Consider the following 17,855-nt stretch of genomic DNA (forward strand, 5'->3'; position numbering starts at 1 on the left):
GTGGGCTGATGGAAATTTGTCTTGAGCCAGGTATTGGACAGGCTATATATAACTGGTGAACTAGGTGTGTCCTAACATTGGAGACTTTCCTGTCACATCAGAACAGACCGATTCCCTCTTTGTAGCATCAAAGGGGGCCTTATTTATAACTATAAGGCATGGTTAAGCCACCTTAATTGGCTTAACGCTGCCTTGTAAATAAGGCAAGGTCCCTATCACAACTGAAACTTCACAAAAAGTGATGTTTCCGTGGCGATAGGGGCTTGTACATATGCCCATAAGAGAGAGCGGATGCTGGCTACTGGCTTTCTTTTTCTTGGCCTACAAACATCCTCTGGACCATTTTAAATTTGAGGGTGCCTTTTGCACTAAGAAAATAGCACAGAATGTTGGATTACACTTCTAATCCAATTGCGAATAATTAAGAGTGATTTTGAGGAGTAATTTTGATTGAGTGTAATTAATAATGCTTAGATATCGATATAAACAAGCAAGTTGGTTGCCTTGTTATATAATTATCATGTTTTTTTCCTTTCCGTTATCCCTTTTTGAATTACTTATTATAATAGTTATTTCAATAAAATTTATGTATATGTAATGCACATGTATTCAAGTTGATATTTACTGCAATGTGGTAAATCAAGTTTTCTTGTATATTTTCATGGTATTCAATCTTAATGGCGTTTTCTGTTCCAATAATTGCTTTGAGATTTCGAACAAGGTTTATTAGAAGCTAATGATTTCACTTCTTCTTTATTGTTATTAAACAGTGAGCATAGTTTCACAGATTGCAAGTAATTGGGTAGAGGATGTAGCCTTACTGTTAGAGCTGCTGACTTTAGAGGAGGGTAACCAGGTTTGATCCTTGGCGTTGGCTCAGCATCCTGTGATTCTGGGCAAATCACTTAATCTCCCTGCGCCTACCAAAAAATGAATGTGCCCTTGTGTAACGTAACTCGTGCTCATGCAAAGTGGTCCAATACCTTCCGGTCGAGTACACGCTATATACATCTGCCAAATACAATTTGAGAGGTTGCAATGGATTGAGAGGTTGCGAGGGTCTTTTCCTTTTTATTTTAAAAGATTCAACAAGGATCAGATACATTATAAAAACCAAGAACCATGGGCCATATTATCAAGGAAGGGCGATACATTATCGCCGCTTTTATCTGCAGGAAACTGCCGCTAAAGTGGCGATAATGGGCTTGATAATATGCCCTTGTGAATTCCGATAGAAGCCTAGGTTCTGGTGTCAACCTGGGTTTCTATGGGAATTCACAAGGGCATATTATCAAGCCCATTATCGCCGCTTTAGCAGCAGTTTCCTGATGATAAAAGCGGCCATAATGTATCGCCCTTTCTTGATAATATGGCCCCAAGTGTGAGAAATAAGATGGAACTTCATACCAGAGACCCAGTGAATGAAGCCATACTGAGCTGTTTCACCTATCTTTTGCTGCAGGCTAACAGGAATCCCACTTGTCTGCCTGCTGATGCAGATAAAAATAGCAGGCACTGATCTTATAATGAATGCTGCCACCAGTGAAGGTATGAATGTGTGAGCTATCTTTGAATCCTGATTATGCCCAATCCATGGTGACAAGATCAGTTTAGTAGGCCAAAGATATGAGGGTGGGATTGGAGATGTTGACATAAAGAACACTTTATGATTTTTCCAATTTGTTACAATACTATTTACGTATGTATTACATTTAGTTTATAGTATACTGTTTATATTCATAAGAGGTGCTATTTGTGAGGCAGTGGTTTATTAGCTTCGGTGGATTGAGCACCCCAAAAAGTAATAATGAGGAACAACTACAAAGGTTGCAGGTAGTCCAGAATACTGCAGCGAGACTTGTTCTCAATGCTCAGCCAAGGACTGCATCTCGTCCCCTACTGGACAAACTCCATTGGCTGCGGTTAGGCAACGTGTAAAATATAAAATCTGCTGCACAATACATAAATGCCTGTTTGGCACAGGACCAAAGTACCTGAAAGAAAAATTCTACCCCTACAGACCTGGGCGCACTTTGCGTTCTAGTAGTCAGCAACTGATTCAGGTTCCAAGGATTAGGAAAGCTAGACAGGGAGGCCGAGCTCTCTCCTACAAAGGCCCTATTTTATGGAACTCACTTCCCCCTACTCTGAAACAAATTACTAACTTTTTACTTTTCAAGAAGACATTAAAAACATACCTTTTTTCGGCTTCCTAAAATACTGCATCATTTATTTTTTTTCTCACAGCTCTTTGACACTATAAGGTTTCCTGGAAAAAGCGCAAGCGTGGAGATACCCCTACGGGGGTCGAATCCTGCGCTATACAAGAACATAAATAAATAAACATACTATTGTGTTATGCCCAATTATAGGGTTTAGTAATTTAAACACGTGCTCAACCCCTAGTAGCTATAGAGTAGAGCAGACAAGCTTAATATAAAGAAAATTGTATTTTGGAGTCTCGCAACAATAAAAAAACAAAATTAAACAAACATATATCCCACAGCAATTTTGAAAAATGGAGTAAAATGTAATGCACAGAATGACACAAAAATGGCAAAAATACTATAAGGGGAATAGGCGATATGAATTTTTAAATTTGTAAAGATAACTGCGATAGAGCATGGTTCAGATACTTGAACAGGCTATATCCGATCAGAGGATTTGCCTTGAGACTTAGTACCTGATTTATATTTTGGGGGTCAGGTGGCCCTCCACCAGAGTGACAGAGTAAAGTACTGCCAAATTTTGAAATTACCATCATGCTGGCGGACATTTCAAACATTGACACATACCACCATCAAGACAGTTCCAGTCAAAGCTTTGTATCGTTGCCATATGGCTTCATCTAACATGCCGAAGTCATACGGCAAAGTAAAAAAAAAAAAAAATTTCGAAGGTGAAATTTTTTTTAAAAGAAAAAAAGGAAAAAAAATGATGGGGAATATTTTGCAGTTTTCACTGCCATTTTCCATTAGGGTTTTTTGGCCGTGGCGGGCAGTGCAAACTAACCTGTATGTCAGCCCTTCTAACCTAGGTGGGTGGACATAAATGCCAAACTCCTATGGTCCTTACTCCATCGGGTCATTGTAAGGGTGTAAACAAGGTGGAGATGAAGTAGTCCCTGCTGTTTTACACCAAAAGTCCACACACATTTATTTTAAATTGGGTGGACGGACCAATATATTGGAAGAAAGGATACGCTGGTGTCATTGCTACAGAGTACCCTTTCCGTCAACATACAAATTGTCCCCTTAATGTCGAAGAATGGACTCAAAACCCTCCAGTGGGCAAGGCATCAGTCTGTACCCGATTAGGGCTCCACAATGTCATACAGGAATCAAACTAGGTGATGGTGCAGCCTTTGGCTGTGGTGGAAAAAGCTCAGCGTGGGAAAATTTAAATTTGGCATCCAAAGTAGTACTCTCGCTGGCAAGATACTTTTGCCTTCTTTGTTTTGTCAAGATTGGTACCTTTAGACTTCGTCTGTTTTTCAGAACTTGGAATCCTCCAGCGGGGCAAAGCTCCGTGTTGTGTGTGATGAGGGCTTCACGAGGCCAGATAACTTCTAGCTGAGGTCCCACTAAAATGGCGCTACTGTTGTGGAGAAGCTGCAAGCAGAGAAACCTGTTTTGTGAGCCCGGTGAGGTCAGTGCCTGAAGTACAACAGCTTGGAAGGTTTGTTCTGGTCTTCCAGAGGTCTTGAAGTTCAAACATTTTCTAAGATCAAGATTTTCAGAGGTGATAGAAGAAGTCCAGTTCGACACCGCCAACATACCCAGGACCTTAGGAACAGCACTTGGTGGTCAAGACTCACTCCAGCAGAGACCACCAGCATGGTTTAGGTCAAGTCTAGTTGGTGCTGGTTAGCTGGATACTTCCAGAAAAAGGTTTCTTGCAGCTTACTGTGTCACTGTAGCCATGTAGGAGGTCAGCCAACTGACCCATGAAGCCAACTTCTTTGTCCATAGTACAAGTGGAAGCAGTTTCAGCCTTTCAGGCCTTCTCACAGGCCTCTATGAGCAGATGCCGTCGTTCTTCTATTGTTCTGCAGGTACAGAATGTTCTGGGCTGCCACATTTATGCTTGGCACTAGCTTTTGTGCGGAGCTGACCCCTCAACCTTCCTTACCCATAGGTAATAGTTCCCAGGGGCAACTCTACCCACTTTTGCAGAAAGTTCTGTGTACCCTACTGTAAGGAATCTTATAGAGCCATGGTTACTTTGCCTATGGTAGGTGGGTTAATTGAAAAGCAAGGTTCTTTCAGAATTCAAGAAAAGAAGATGCAGCTCTGATGTGGAGTTGAACATCTTTCCATCCTGGAGGTGTGATGTAAGAGAACGCGCATCCTCCACATCCTGTTCGATGTATGCGCAGGATGTGTGCATGCACAAGTAGGAGCCGCTCCTCCGCTAAATCCAAGATGGAGAAACTCTTCTCCCCTTGGGCAGAGCCTGCGTGCCCACCCAAACGTGTGGTCAGGGTAATGAGTAGCCCCCCTCTGTGGTCACTCCAAATCAGTTCTGGCGGCAGCTTTCTCCCCACTGGGTTGGTGTCTGCCTGACTAGGGGCCTGTTCAGGTGTCATCTGAGATCTGTTTGTGACAGAGAAGGCCACTTTGAAGTAAATTCAACTGGGCTTGGTTCTAGGGGAACGAAAAACAGCTCCCCACACGAAGTCCATTGTCTATGCTCTGATAGCAAATTTCATACTTCACCGGAGCTATTAATCAATCAGAAGACAGTTGGAGGGATCATGCAAATTAGCCTCTAGTAGCTTCACTCAGGGAAAGGCAACTTTTTTAAGTCCTTTTTTCTTAATACTTACCAAATATCTGACTTCACCATTAGTTTTTTTTTTGGGCTAGCCTGTCTTCCAACAGGAAAATAGATTTTGGGTGTTTGTCACTGTCAGGAAATGTTATATTTAATTTTCTACCTGTCCTACTTTTAAATACCATGCACCATTTCTTGTGTGCTACAAAGTCTACAGGGGGGTGACATATTAACATTTTAATGGGGGGGTTTCCGGTGAAAAAAGTGACATTTGACAGGTAGGGCTTCATTTTTGCCTGAAACTCATCTCACTCAGATATTTACAATTGCAAGATATACGTTGAATAAAATTAGCCACTCAGAGCTACTGCAGACGACAAAACAAACACTGAGTAATAGGGTTAAGTCAATAGAGGTTGCTGTTCAATACTGTCCAAACATTAAATATCTTTCCAAAGCATTGGCCTATAGTACAAATGGACAGCTGTCCTCAAACATTATTCAAGGAAACATCTATTTTTTCACATAGTAGATCTTCAAATATGAGAAACATCTTCATTAGAGCAGGAAAACAGTTGATTGCGAGACTACTAACCTTATTCTGTTGCAAGAAAGGGACATTTTGTTCTCTCAGCTCTTTTACTGCAGATAGAGCAGACCCTTGTGGCATCTTCTTTGTCATGTAGACAACTGAGAAAGAAATATTACATTGGAAGAAACACTAATTTAACATATGTTAAAATTAAAATTCATTTGTGACTTATTGATTATAACTATTAAACCACAGGCTAATCAAGTGAAAAATCTAGTACCTTGAGCGATGAAGGAAGATATGGTTTGCCTAAGCTTTGTTTAGATAATGTAATCGATGAACTGAATATCATAAGATTGAAAAATAGTCGCATCATCGTTATTGCTAATTGTACTACTTATAATGGATACAGAGACATTGTCATATGGGTTGAATAAGTAAGTATTGCTGCAATATTTAATTTACAGGCAGTTTTGGTTTCTGTATAACTGTGATGCAGACCATACAGCTATTAAAATATGGATATTTAGCACCAAAACTCCATTCAAAGATGACATCTACCCTGATCCCATACGGTGCGCAGTCACAATATCGAAAATTAAATATCAACCTACAATAATATCGAGGTGATAATATTGAAGGGACAGAATATCAATGTTAAGAATATCGGTGGACAGAATATCGACCCTAAGGTAAGGAATACCGATTTCTTTAATATTGATGTAAGTAATATCGAAGTTAGTAATATCGATACCAAATATCTCGATGTTACTAATATCGATGTTACTAATATCAATATTTATAATATTGATATGTATTTTATTATGTATTTAATATGTATGTCTTATGTGTTTTTTGTTAAGTGTTCTACTGGTTTTAAAATTATGTATACAATGTTTATATGCTAATAATGTTTTTAAGTTAATTTTGTATTTTAGTACGGTAGCTGGTTGTGGGTATAGGAGAATAGGGTGGGAAGTATTTTATCATACTAAATTAATTATTAATTTTTAAGAATTATAAATTAATTGTAATTAATTTTTGTGTTGAAGTTCTGTAGCGGAATGTGGGTTTTTAGGGGAATAGGGTGAGAAGTAATTTGAATGTAATTAAGAAATAATTTATATTCATTAATTGATATTGATAATTATATTATTGTTAATTAATTATTAATTGATCATTCATTTTTATTAATTGATAATTAATTTTTATTAATTGATTAATTGATAAATATGTTAAGTGTATGATTTTATTATTGGAGTGTGTTGGGCATTTATAGGGGAATAGTGTTGGAAGTAATTGAAATCTAATTACGTAATTATTACATTTATAGTTGAGTGCACATCAATTATTAATTGGCAATTATTCAAAATTATAATTTTTTGGTCCTGAAAATTAATTTATTTTTGGTTAATTATTAATTGGTAATTAATATATTAATAAGTAATAATTAATTAGTAATTCATGTTTAATAAGTAATATTGGTATAAAACATTATTTAAATGTTCAATATTTGTTAATTGGTAATTACTCTTTGCTAATTATTATTTGTTTGTTATTGAACATATTTTATTGTTCAATAATTAATAATTATTAATTAATATGTATTAATTAGCATTTATTGGTGTTTATTATTGATTGATTGATAATTAATCATTTATTGGTAACTATATTTTTGAATAATTATTTATTGGTATTTGTAAATAGTTTAGAGTTATTTAATAATTAATTAATTAATTATTTAACATATATATTTTATTTATAAGTACGTTATTTTTAACTTCTACGCTATCCAACACTTTCCCTACTGTTCGACTCTCTGGAGTTGGAATAGTAATTTTTACCCCTACGCTATCCAACACTTTCCCTACTGTTGCACTCTCTGGAGTGGGAATATTAACTTTTACCCCTATGCTATCCAACACTTTCCCTACTATTGCACTCTCTGGAGTGGGAATAGTAATTTTTACCCCTATGCTATCCAACACTTTCCCTACTGTTGCACTCTCTGGAGTTGGAATAGTAATTTTTATCCCTACGCTATCCAACACTTTCCCTACTGTTCGACTCTCTGGAGTTGGAATAGTAATTTTGACCCCTACGCTATTAAACACTTTCCCCACTGTTGCACACTCTGGAGTGGGAATAGTAATTGTTGCCCCTACGCTATCCAACACTTTCCCTACTGTTGCACTCTCTGGAGTGGGAACATTAATTTTTACCCCTACGCTATCCAACACTTTCTCTACTGTTGCACTCTCTGGAGTGGGAATATTAATATTCATCCCTACGCTATCCAAGTCTTTCTCTATTGTTGCACTCCCTGGAGTTGGAATAGTAATTTTTACCCCTCTGCTATCCAACACTTTCGCTACTGTTGCACTCTCTGGAGTTGGAATAGTTATTTGTATTCCTACAATATCCAACACTTTCCCTACTGTTACACTCTGGAGTTGGAATAATGATTTTTTCTCTTACGCTATCCAACACTTTCCCTACTGTTGCACTCTCTGGAGTGGGAATATTAATATTTATCCCTACGCTATCCAAGTCTTTCTCTACTGTTGCACTCTCTGGAGTTGGAATAGTAATTTTTACCCCTAGGCTATCCAACACTTTCCCTACTGTTGCACTCTCTGGAGTTGGAATAGTAATTTGTATCCCTACGCTATCCAACACTTCCCTACTGTTGCCCTCTCTGGAGTTGGAATAGTAATTTTTACCCCTAAGCTATCCAACACTTTCTTAGTAGTTTTATTTCTTCTGCTATTAAATATTTTTTGTATTTTAGCTAATGTAGTATATAATTAATTTAAAAAAAATTAAAAGTAAATGTAAGTTTTTGAATTTGTTTTACATAATTATTTAATTATAATTTATGTTATTGTTTCGTGTTTGTGGATGTATTTGTAATTTATAATATTTTAAAATAATCTATGTTATTAAATAGTTATTAAAACTGATTATTAAATAAATATATATTACATATTATATGTATATGTTTATTTAATTTTTTAATAAATTATATATATTACTTATGAATTGCAAACATTAAAAAATATTTTTCACTATGTTTATTATATTTATAAGTATTATTGAGTGTATTTAAAAAACAATTTTAACTAAAAAAACGATATTTTTTATAACGATATTTTTGACATCTATATTTTTTTTCGATAATTTTGTACTAGATAGGATGTCAATATTCTTGATATCGATATTCTTGCTCCGATATTTTTGTAAGTCGATTTTTTGACCTTCGATATTTTGTCAGTGATCCGGCCAATACAGGCACTGAATTGAATCTGTATTAGATTTTAACTATGATAAAGGCAGAGAGTGTACGTGTAACATAAGTATTCCTGGGTAACAGAGTACCATCAAGTAAAACAAAAGTTAGTTTTTTCGTGAAAATGCCAAAGAACATGTGGCTGCTGGCACATAGATGTGTGCAAGAGGCTGGTGACAAGGGCAGGATTCACCAGTTTTGCTAAACAACATTTATGAAGGTGAAGTTACCTGGAGGATTACGTGCGTGCAAATGGCATATTAAAACTATTTAGATTTTTGGGTTCTTCAATGATAAGAATATTCTAGTAAGTTTCAACAAACCAAAAAAGCTGTACTGTTTACTAATGTTTTATATATCGACATACTAATGAGTCGAGTTTGATACACTTACATGTGTATTGGGTTTTCATTTTTCTACAAGCATTTACCAATCGATCATAAATGATGAAATGTGGGAATAGCAACTTGTAAAATAAATGGCATTCCATTAATTAAGGTGCCAAAATGTGTGTATACGCATTAGAATTTGATATAATAGATAGTAAGAATGTTTAAAGAAATAATATTAAAACAGTCAAAAAGCCATTCTTCATAACTATGACTGTAGACTGCCTTGTCACAAGATTATTCATGTAAACTGCGCGTTCAAAACCAAATATTTTTTAGAAAACCTTCATGTCCTTGATCTTAATACCTGAACCCTATTCAAGCATTCAAGAACCCTTGTTGAGGGTTTTAGGATTGCTAAAAAAACATTTCTAAATCTGAATACATATTTTTAAAAGTGAGGTGAGAAGTATGAAGTCCCCAGCCAAGGTTGAGCTCCTGTGCAACACGTAGATAGTAACTCCAAAAGAACATTTAAGGTGAGATATACACATAGTAAAATTCCAAATATAAGGGAGTTGAAGGTAAAGGAGTCTCACGTGGAGATGTTATTAAAATAAATATACATACTTTTTGTATGTGGCATGCCAATGCTCTGACTGCTTCTTAAAACAGCAACTAGGAGGTAAGTAGCACATTTGTTTTTGGCTTTGAGAGACAGCAATGTTCTGTATTTCAGAAGTTATTATTTTTACAAATGTTTTATCCGGAAATACAGGTTCACCCAGCAGTGACAACAGATGTCCAAATGCGAAGCGACTGCCCTATATCTTTCATTCTGGTGTCACCAAATCTTCGAGGACTGCTCGTTGAGCACCACATTACAGTTGTAAGAAGAAAAAGGATTTTCCTTACTTTCAGCCAGGATCATGACTTGGTCCTATTTTTTTTCTTCAGCTGGACACATCTTCCTCTGTCTCTCGACAATTCACACTTCCCCATCCGCAGAAGAAGAAGTTTCACAGTTTCTACTGTGCGTCTTTAAGAGCCCAGCTGTACTAGCCCTTAGAGCAACCTATAGTGCCAGGGAGTGATGAGTAAGTAGGAAAAACATGCCTCATCTTGTTTCTGGAACAAAAGAATACCTCTATGTGGCTATCTTCTTGATAATACATAGAGTATCTAGGTTATTTGAATCAGACCAGATTCAATACACCTTACATGATTAGAGGCAATGCCAATATTACTTTGCTCCTTTAGCTATACTGCGACACCCACATATATGACAAAAATATCTGCCAGGAGCATCAGTGTGTTTTATCAGTGTTGCTGTTGAAATGTACTGCAATGAAACATTCCAGACAAAGTCTCATTTTATTTATTTGTATCACCACTGAAGTGTGCGGGGTGCTAATGTATAACATGGCGGCTGAGTATTGGGTTGAGTGTTCTCGCAGAGGGAAATTAAACCCAAAAGCTTGTACATTGTGTAGGCCGTTCTAGAATTTTCCCTAAACTGGCTTAGACAAGATGTTTCTATCTCCACGTTCTACTAATGGAAAAAATACTATCTAGGGGAAAATGCTAGAAAAATGCTTCAAAGGTTTTTCCTGCTTGTTGTTTTAAAACTGATCAGATTTCTAAAATGAGTCGAAAAGAAATTCAGTTAAAATGTACTTTAGCCTGCTTGATCCTGAACTGGCTTCAATACAATTCTGACATTCATCACACCTCCAGAACTGGAATATCCTCTATTGGGAAGATAATCAACTCTATCTCAGAACACATTACCCTTTCTTTAAGTGCAAGAAGAGCAAATGGCTGTTAACTGCTGACAATTTTACAGGGATTTTCTTTCTGAGAGTGGACAGGAAAAGTTGGCAGAACAATGGGCAGCCTAAGCATTAAATCTATAGAGACAGGGAGGGCTCCTCCTATTTACTCCCAGAACTCTCCCACATAGCAAGGCTCCAGACAACAGGAGATGGGAGGACAGCAAGAAAATAGTTAGGATTCGGTGGTGTAATTTCTAAAGTCAATAATTAGGACACTGGATAAATCTGGCAACTCAACTGCAACCTCCTTGAAATATTCCTGAACCTAGAAAGACTTCAGGACTCCATCTGAAGAACAAAACATTGCCGGGTGAAGGCTAACTTTTCCTGGGATAGGACGACTCAGTCAAGGACTCCTGCTGGCACCCAGGGACTGGAACCGCTCTCTCAAAGGATTTAGGGGGTGGCCCCTCTTCGTGTGCTTCAGGGACATTTAAAGTAAAGGGACACCTGATTCCAAGATTGTTAGATGACCACAGCCGACACTGGACGGTGCAGGAGACCTCGGTGGTGCTTAGAAATCTGTCTTGAAGAGCTAGGGCTGCAATATTGACCAGAAAGTACTGTTCCAACACTTGTAAAAAGATTGGACTACTTTTTCTTACCTCTGGAAGACCAGAACAATTGCCTAGATAGGTCACACCGGAGGCATGCAAGATGACCCGCTTCATCAGATTTGGTGATTTCTGTTGCACTAGGAAGTGTATTAGAGAAATCTCACAGCAAAGTTATCCCCCCTCATGATGCCTTACATGGCCACAGCTGCCAACCATGCCACACTAAATTATTTTCATGTAAAAAAAGTGGCTAAGTCCCAAGGGTAAACTTTGGACCGAGCAAGGAAGAAAATCTATCTGAACTGCCGAGTGACCTCAGCAGCTGTGAAATTCAAGTTGGGACCAATTGGATCTTTTGGCACCAAAGCTCACAGTTTTAGTGGTAGTTTGACAATGATGTAGCTGATTTCAAGGGACCCTTGCCAGCCACAACCTCGGAACTTACCCTGTTTGTAAATATTGACTTCCATTTTAGAGACTAAGGGCATCATTAGGATGGCGGGCGGACTTTGTCCGCCTGCCATCCTCATGGTAAAAGGGACCGCCCGCCATAAGGGCGGGGGTCCCGTGGGGCCAATTAGGATGTGCCCGCCACAGTGGTGGGCGCATCCCGTATTTTTAACATTGCGGCGGCACCGCCCGCCACAACGCTAAAAATACATGTTGTGCTTTTCAAAGCAAAACGTGACAGGCACCGCGCGGTGCCTGCCACGTTTTTCTTTGAAAGGCTGGGGGGTACCATAGGTACCCCCCATGTGCACCCCCACCCCCTGGAGTACATGGGGGCCCGCAACGGGCCTCCCAAGCAGACTCCGCCTTGCATTGCTGCCACGGAAAGGCATTCACAAAGGCACATTCTAATATGGCTGGCGGTGTCTGAAAGACACCGTCACCATATTGAACCCTTTTCCATCCGCCATCCTAATGGGGCCCTAAGTCCCAAGACTAACCGGGTTGGGTTGGCCTGAAATGTCGCCTGGGCCCTGATCAACCAGAAAGAAGTGCTTTATTTTGCCTTGCTTCTTTTTCCCCTAAAACTTTCATGTATTTAACTCTCAGTCCCCTTAACATAATACAATGATCTTTTAACTCAAAATGTTCTCTGTATTTCTAAATCATTTGGGAATCTTATTGTGTTCTTCTCTTAATTGTTGATACTGTTTGAACTTAACATGCACTTCTCAGAGGATTGGCTGCCACTTGCGCTATTTTGTGAAACTTTTAGAAAAGTGAAAAAACAAACCAATCCAATCCAATCCCAAAAAAATATATTTCGGTCTTTTAGACCATAAAAGATACAGTAAAACATTCAAGATTTAAAAGACATTCACTTATATATGAAAAAACATTACATAAAAATACATTTCCTTAGGAGTCTAATATGAATTGGAGTTACATTATAGTTCATATCAATGTTCAGTCTTTTAATAGTTTTTTCCTTATCTGCCACATGGCCATTATGAATTTGGCAACTGCAAAGACTATGTGGGGCAGAGTACTTGTTTTCAATGTTCTGTACGAGTACAAGTACCTCCTAAAGCCCAAGTTCCTACATATTGGCACGAGCCAGTATTTCCTTGGTCGGTTGTAGGCTGGGCAGAAAAACAGAACATGGATTTCCTCCTAATCATGATTACTGCACCCTGGACAGATTTTGTCATCCCTTTTTAGCCATTTGCAGGTAAAGGTTTTAATAGGCAGAGTGCCTAATCTCCATTGGATAAACAATTTTCTTGCTAAAATTGGAAAAATAATATCCATAAAACCTTCAAATTGGTAAGAATTTTTGGATTCCAGAAATCGATCAGTTAAGATGCCGTTGTTGGGTGCAGACAGCAGAGAAGCTAGACTTTTCTCCTTGTATATTTCCACCAGTCTTTTACGAGACACCCTTTGGCAGCCTTGTTCAGGAACCTCCCAAACCTCAGGGAGTCTCAGGCGATACAGTTCTTTCTTTATAAAGGCCAGCAACGGGATTCTATCACGCTGGTTCAAGTTCATTACATGGGTGAGGTCTTGCCTGTAGTACGCAAGCTCACCGGTATTCCAGAGCCTATGCCAAAATCTTAGTGGCTTTGATTCCAAATCCTCAGCTATAGAAGGGAGACCCACATCTAATCTTAGCGGGAGCAAGGGTGTGCCACGGGGGAGGGCCAGAAGACGTCTGAGGAATTGTTTTCTACACTGACAAGTTCTGACCCTGCTTTCTACCCCCATAACTCACTGCCATAGGATGCGGCCGCTTTAGCTTGGGTTTTGTACATTTCTACTGTGGGTTTATGGGTTTAAAAGTTGAAGTGTTTGCAACCTTCAAAATTGCCCCCGACAGTTGGGACAGCTTTAGCCGGGATCTTGCTATTTGGGGGTCCCAAGATAAGTTCTCATGCAGGGTTACCCCAAATACTGGAAAGTTTTTACCCTTTCCAGTCTTGCTGAACCTAATGATGGGTTAGGTCTAGTTTTGGGGGAAGGAGTGAATATCATGAATTTGGTCTTTTCTGTATTGATTTCTAGACCATGTTGTCTAAAGAAAAGACCAAATCCATCCCGAATCCGTTGAATCCCCATCGGGGATTTGGAAAGCAGGAGGGTATCGTTGGCAAACATAATTGCCGGTACCCTCCTGCCTGCCAAAAGGGGAGCGTCATTGTCCCTAACATTGTCGAGATGGGATATGACACTGTTAACAAAAAGGCAAAACAGGGTTGGCGCCAAGACGCAACCCTGCCTTACCCCTCTGAGAACTGGAAACCTTGATGACAACGCTCCATCCCTCCCACACCTGACCTGTGCATAATTGCTGTCGTGTAGCCTAATTACAGCATGTAGTAAGTGAGTAGGAACACCCAGCTCCTTTAGGACCTCCCATAATTTCTTGCAGGGGACCAGGTCAAAGGCTGACCTCAGGTCCACGAACACCATGTACAGCCTCCCCCCTCGATCCTCAGAGTTTTCCAGTAGAGGAGAACGAGGCGGAAAATCTGGTCCATGGTGGACATGTTTTTCCTGAAGCCAGCCTGGAGGGGACTCAGAATTTCATTGTCCTCGATCCAGTCCAGTAGATGGTCCAGGAGAAGGCGAGAAAATAGTTTTTGGGAGACATCTATGAGGCTAATCGGCCTGTAGTTTGCTGGGAGAAGAGGAGTACCCTTTTTGAAAATAGGGACTATCTCCACCCCCAGCCAAGTACAGGGGATTTCCATACCTGCCGCGATGGAATTAAAAAGAATGAGGAGGTACGGGCCCAGATCTCTAGATGGTGTCTATAGAGGTCGGCGGGCAATCTATCAAGTCCCGGGGCCTTCCCCATCGCCAATCTCTCTATTGCACTGACCACCTCGCCGAGGGTAAATTCCAGTCCTGCTGCAGGATTGGATATAGCATCGGAGGCCACATCATTGGCAAATTCAGTATTATCTTGGTACAATTTGCCAAAGTGGGCTTCCCAAACAGATGATGCAATGTTTGGCTCCACTGCAGCTTTGGCTTCTCCTGTGCCAGTATTTACCAAGGACCAAAATTTACTAGAATCCCTCGCTTCAAGTGCAGAAGAGAGGTCCTGCCATCTGTTCCAGTCCCATTCTGACCTTGCCAGTGCCATGGCTTCCCTGTATTTCCGCCTAAGCTCAACGACCTTACCCTTATCAGAACCTGCTTTTATTGTGGTTATTAACTCTGTCTTGATCTTTTTACAAGAAGAATTGTACCAGGTTGAGGTTTGAGTCTTTTTCTTGCGTGAGACTGCCACTGGATAGAAAACCTCACCTAGAGCTCCCACCAGGTCTACATGGATTTGAGCTAATTTCTCGTTAAAGTCTGGGGGTCTAGGCTGGTTAATTAGTACATCCATTTCTTTTAACTTAGGGAGTGCTATTTCATAGATTTTATTTATACTCTCTTCTGAGTTTACCAGCTTCCCCCATTTCACCCTACGTCTATTGGAGCTCAGAACCAGATTCCCTGGATCTTCACTGGGATTGACGGATAGTGACCCAACAGCAGGTGCAGGATGCACCATATCTAATAAAAGTGCGTTGTGGTCACTATCTGTTCATACAACTACCCTAAAATCCTGGACCTTGGACCACAGACCAATGTCTACAAAGATGTAGTCCAACCTCGATTCATGGTCCTTCCTATTGAAGGTACACAATGAAGGAATGTCAGAAGGAGTGCGTCCATTACAGGCCCTTAGCGCAAAGTTTAATGTAAGGGACATAATTTGCACTGCGAGAGGGGACCAAGATTTAGGGTGGGGGGAATGACATGGCGGGACATCCCAGAAGTCATCTTCAGCAGTTAGGGCACCCTCCTTTAAACCTTCCAATGGTTCGAAATGACAATTAAAATCTCCGCCCATCACTATCTTACAATCAATGGGGAGTTGGCCCAAGAATGACGAAAGATCTTCTAATGTAGGTGATTCCATGGCCACACTGACTGGGCGAGAGTACACATTAATGATTGCCAGGTTTAAAGCATTGGGCCACTTGAGTAGAACACACTGTATGTCCTGCGAAAATGTAGGTACGTTCTCCGCATTGCACCCAATATGACTGGCTACCCAGACCGCCAAACCACCTGAGGGCCTCCCTTTACCACTCCACCTGGCTTGAATTTCAAAGACTGCATATCCTGCTCTACACAGGGGTTCCCTGGCCCACGTCTTTTGAAAAAGACAGATATCACTGCTGCCTACTAGGGAATCCCAATCATTTGTGTATAATTTGTTGGCAATACCCGCCACATTCCAAGAGAGGACCTTTAGGATTTCGGCTGGAGGATTAAATCCCAGCCCCCCTGTTTTCTCTGATGCAATATACAATGGAGGAACTACGGGCCCTTGCAGTGGTGTTTCCAAGATAGATGGAACCGTGGGTGTTAAGTTAGGAGCAAGGAGGACTATAGGTGTTAGGTTATAACCTGGTGGACTCTGGGGTAAATTACTTACTTGGCCCCTGGAGCTAGTAGGGGTTAAGCTTCCCCGAGGGGATGCATCAAATTCTCGAATGATGATATCAATATCACCTCTCACAATCCCCTGTCCTACAGATTTAATAACGATCCTTTGGGTGCGTCGTGAAGATGCACCCTTATGGAGTCAATCAACCTGATCCAGACAACTAAATCTGTTAGGGTGTATGTAGTTGCCATGAGCAGGGATAACATTACGAGTGGGCCTATATCTTGACCCATCCACGGCAAAACCCACCCTTGTCCAGCCATCATCCCTCTTCATAGTTAAATCACGTGGACTGGGGTAAAAATATGACAGGGGGACCAATTCTATGGATGTATTTCATGAACTACCAAGCCAATTACAGATATAGGTAGCAACCTGCGGACTCTTAAAGTTTACAATTATGCAATCCCCCACACTTTTCTTTGCGGTGTACCCAACCCATGTAACCCTTCTAACCATAAGAACTTCTCCTCTTAGATTCGGTGGAAGGGGCCTTTGGATATTTAACCAGCTAATAACCTTATTACGTAGGGAAACATAAGATTCCACCACGTCGCTGGAAAGCTCTGGTACCCCCATCAGGATAACAGTATAGGGTGCCGCCTCCGGGGGCAGGTTAACTGCTTTTCGCCGGTTATTAGAACTAACTAACCGGTTTGGGCAGTAGACTGTTTCATTTGATAGTCTCTCCTGACTAGGTAGGCTGGCCGAAGCAGACGGCTTCGACCTCCTAGCAGTTGGTACCGGAGGCAGTTGCCTGGGAAGAGGTACGGGGGCAGATTGTGGCACGGGGACAATACTGGTATTTTCCCGAGAAGGAGCTATTGATAGAATAGGGGCTATAGTAGTTGTAACAGTAGGAGAATGAGAAGTCCCAGTATTATACCCATGGGCTCCATGTGTGCTCGCTCTTAGCCCTGGCTGACCGCTACCACTACCACTACCACTTAGTCTTTCTATAGCTAGGAGTCTAGTCTCTATGGAGTCTAATTTAAGGGAGAGAGGATCCAGAAGTCTTTTGAGGATACAAGTGAGTGAGCAGATGAAGTGCTCTGAGGTGTTAGGAGCAGCCCCACCAAAAATGAATGGGCCGGTGTGCGTGGATATGAAAGCGGGAGTTGGGGTGCTTACCGTTCCCATATCATTCCCTGTGACAGATGTTCCGGGGGCGCCCTCACTATCTTCAGGAGTGTTCCTTATGGAATCAACTTTAGCCCTTTTGGCGCCTTTGGACTTCCTAGATCGTTTCCTTTTCAGGGGAGCATCCTCTCTGTGACCCGTGTGTTCTATTAATGTGGGACCGTCCCCCGGAGCCCTAGCTGGTACTGACTCAGCAGTGGGGGAGGGTTCCACATCGTCATCAATGATGCGTGATGAGTCTCTGTCCCTATGAGAGGTAGATGGTGTCCTTAGCTGTTGTAGGACAGACTCTATGGTTTGGTCAATACTATCCATGAGTGATAGGTGAGTGGCGTCAAGCAATAGTGATGACCTTACATTAGGTGATAACCCCGGTGAAGCCTGATGAGAATTTTCTATACCCTCCGCAATTTGTTTTTCCAACACATTAAGTC

This window comes from Lissotriton helveticus, chromosome 4_1, assembly GCF_964261635.1.
Source record: "Lissotriton helveticus chromosome 4_1, aLisHel1.1, whole genome shotgun sequence".
Lineage (NCBI taxonomy): Eukaryota > Metazoa > Chordata > Amphibia > Caudata > Salamandridae > Lissotriton > Lissotriton helveticus.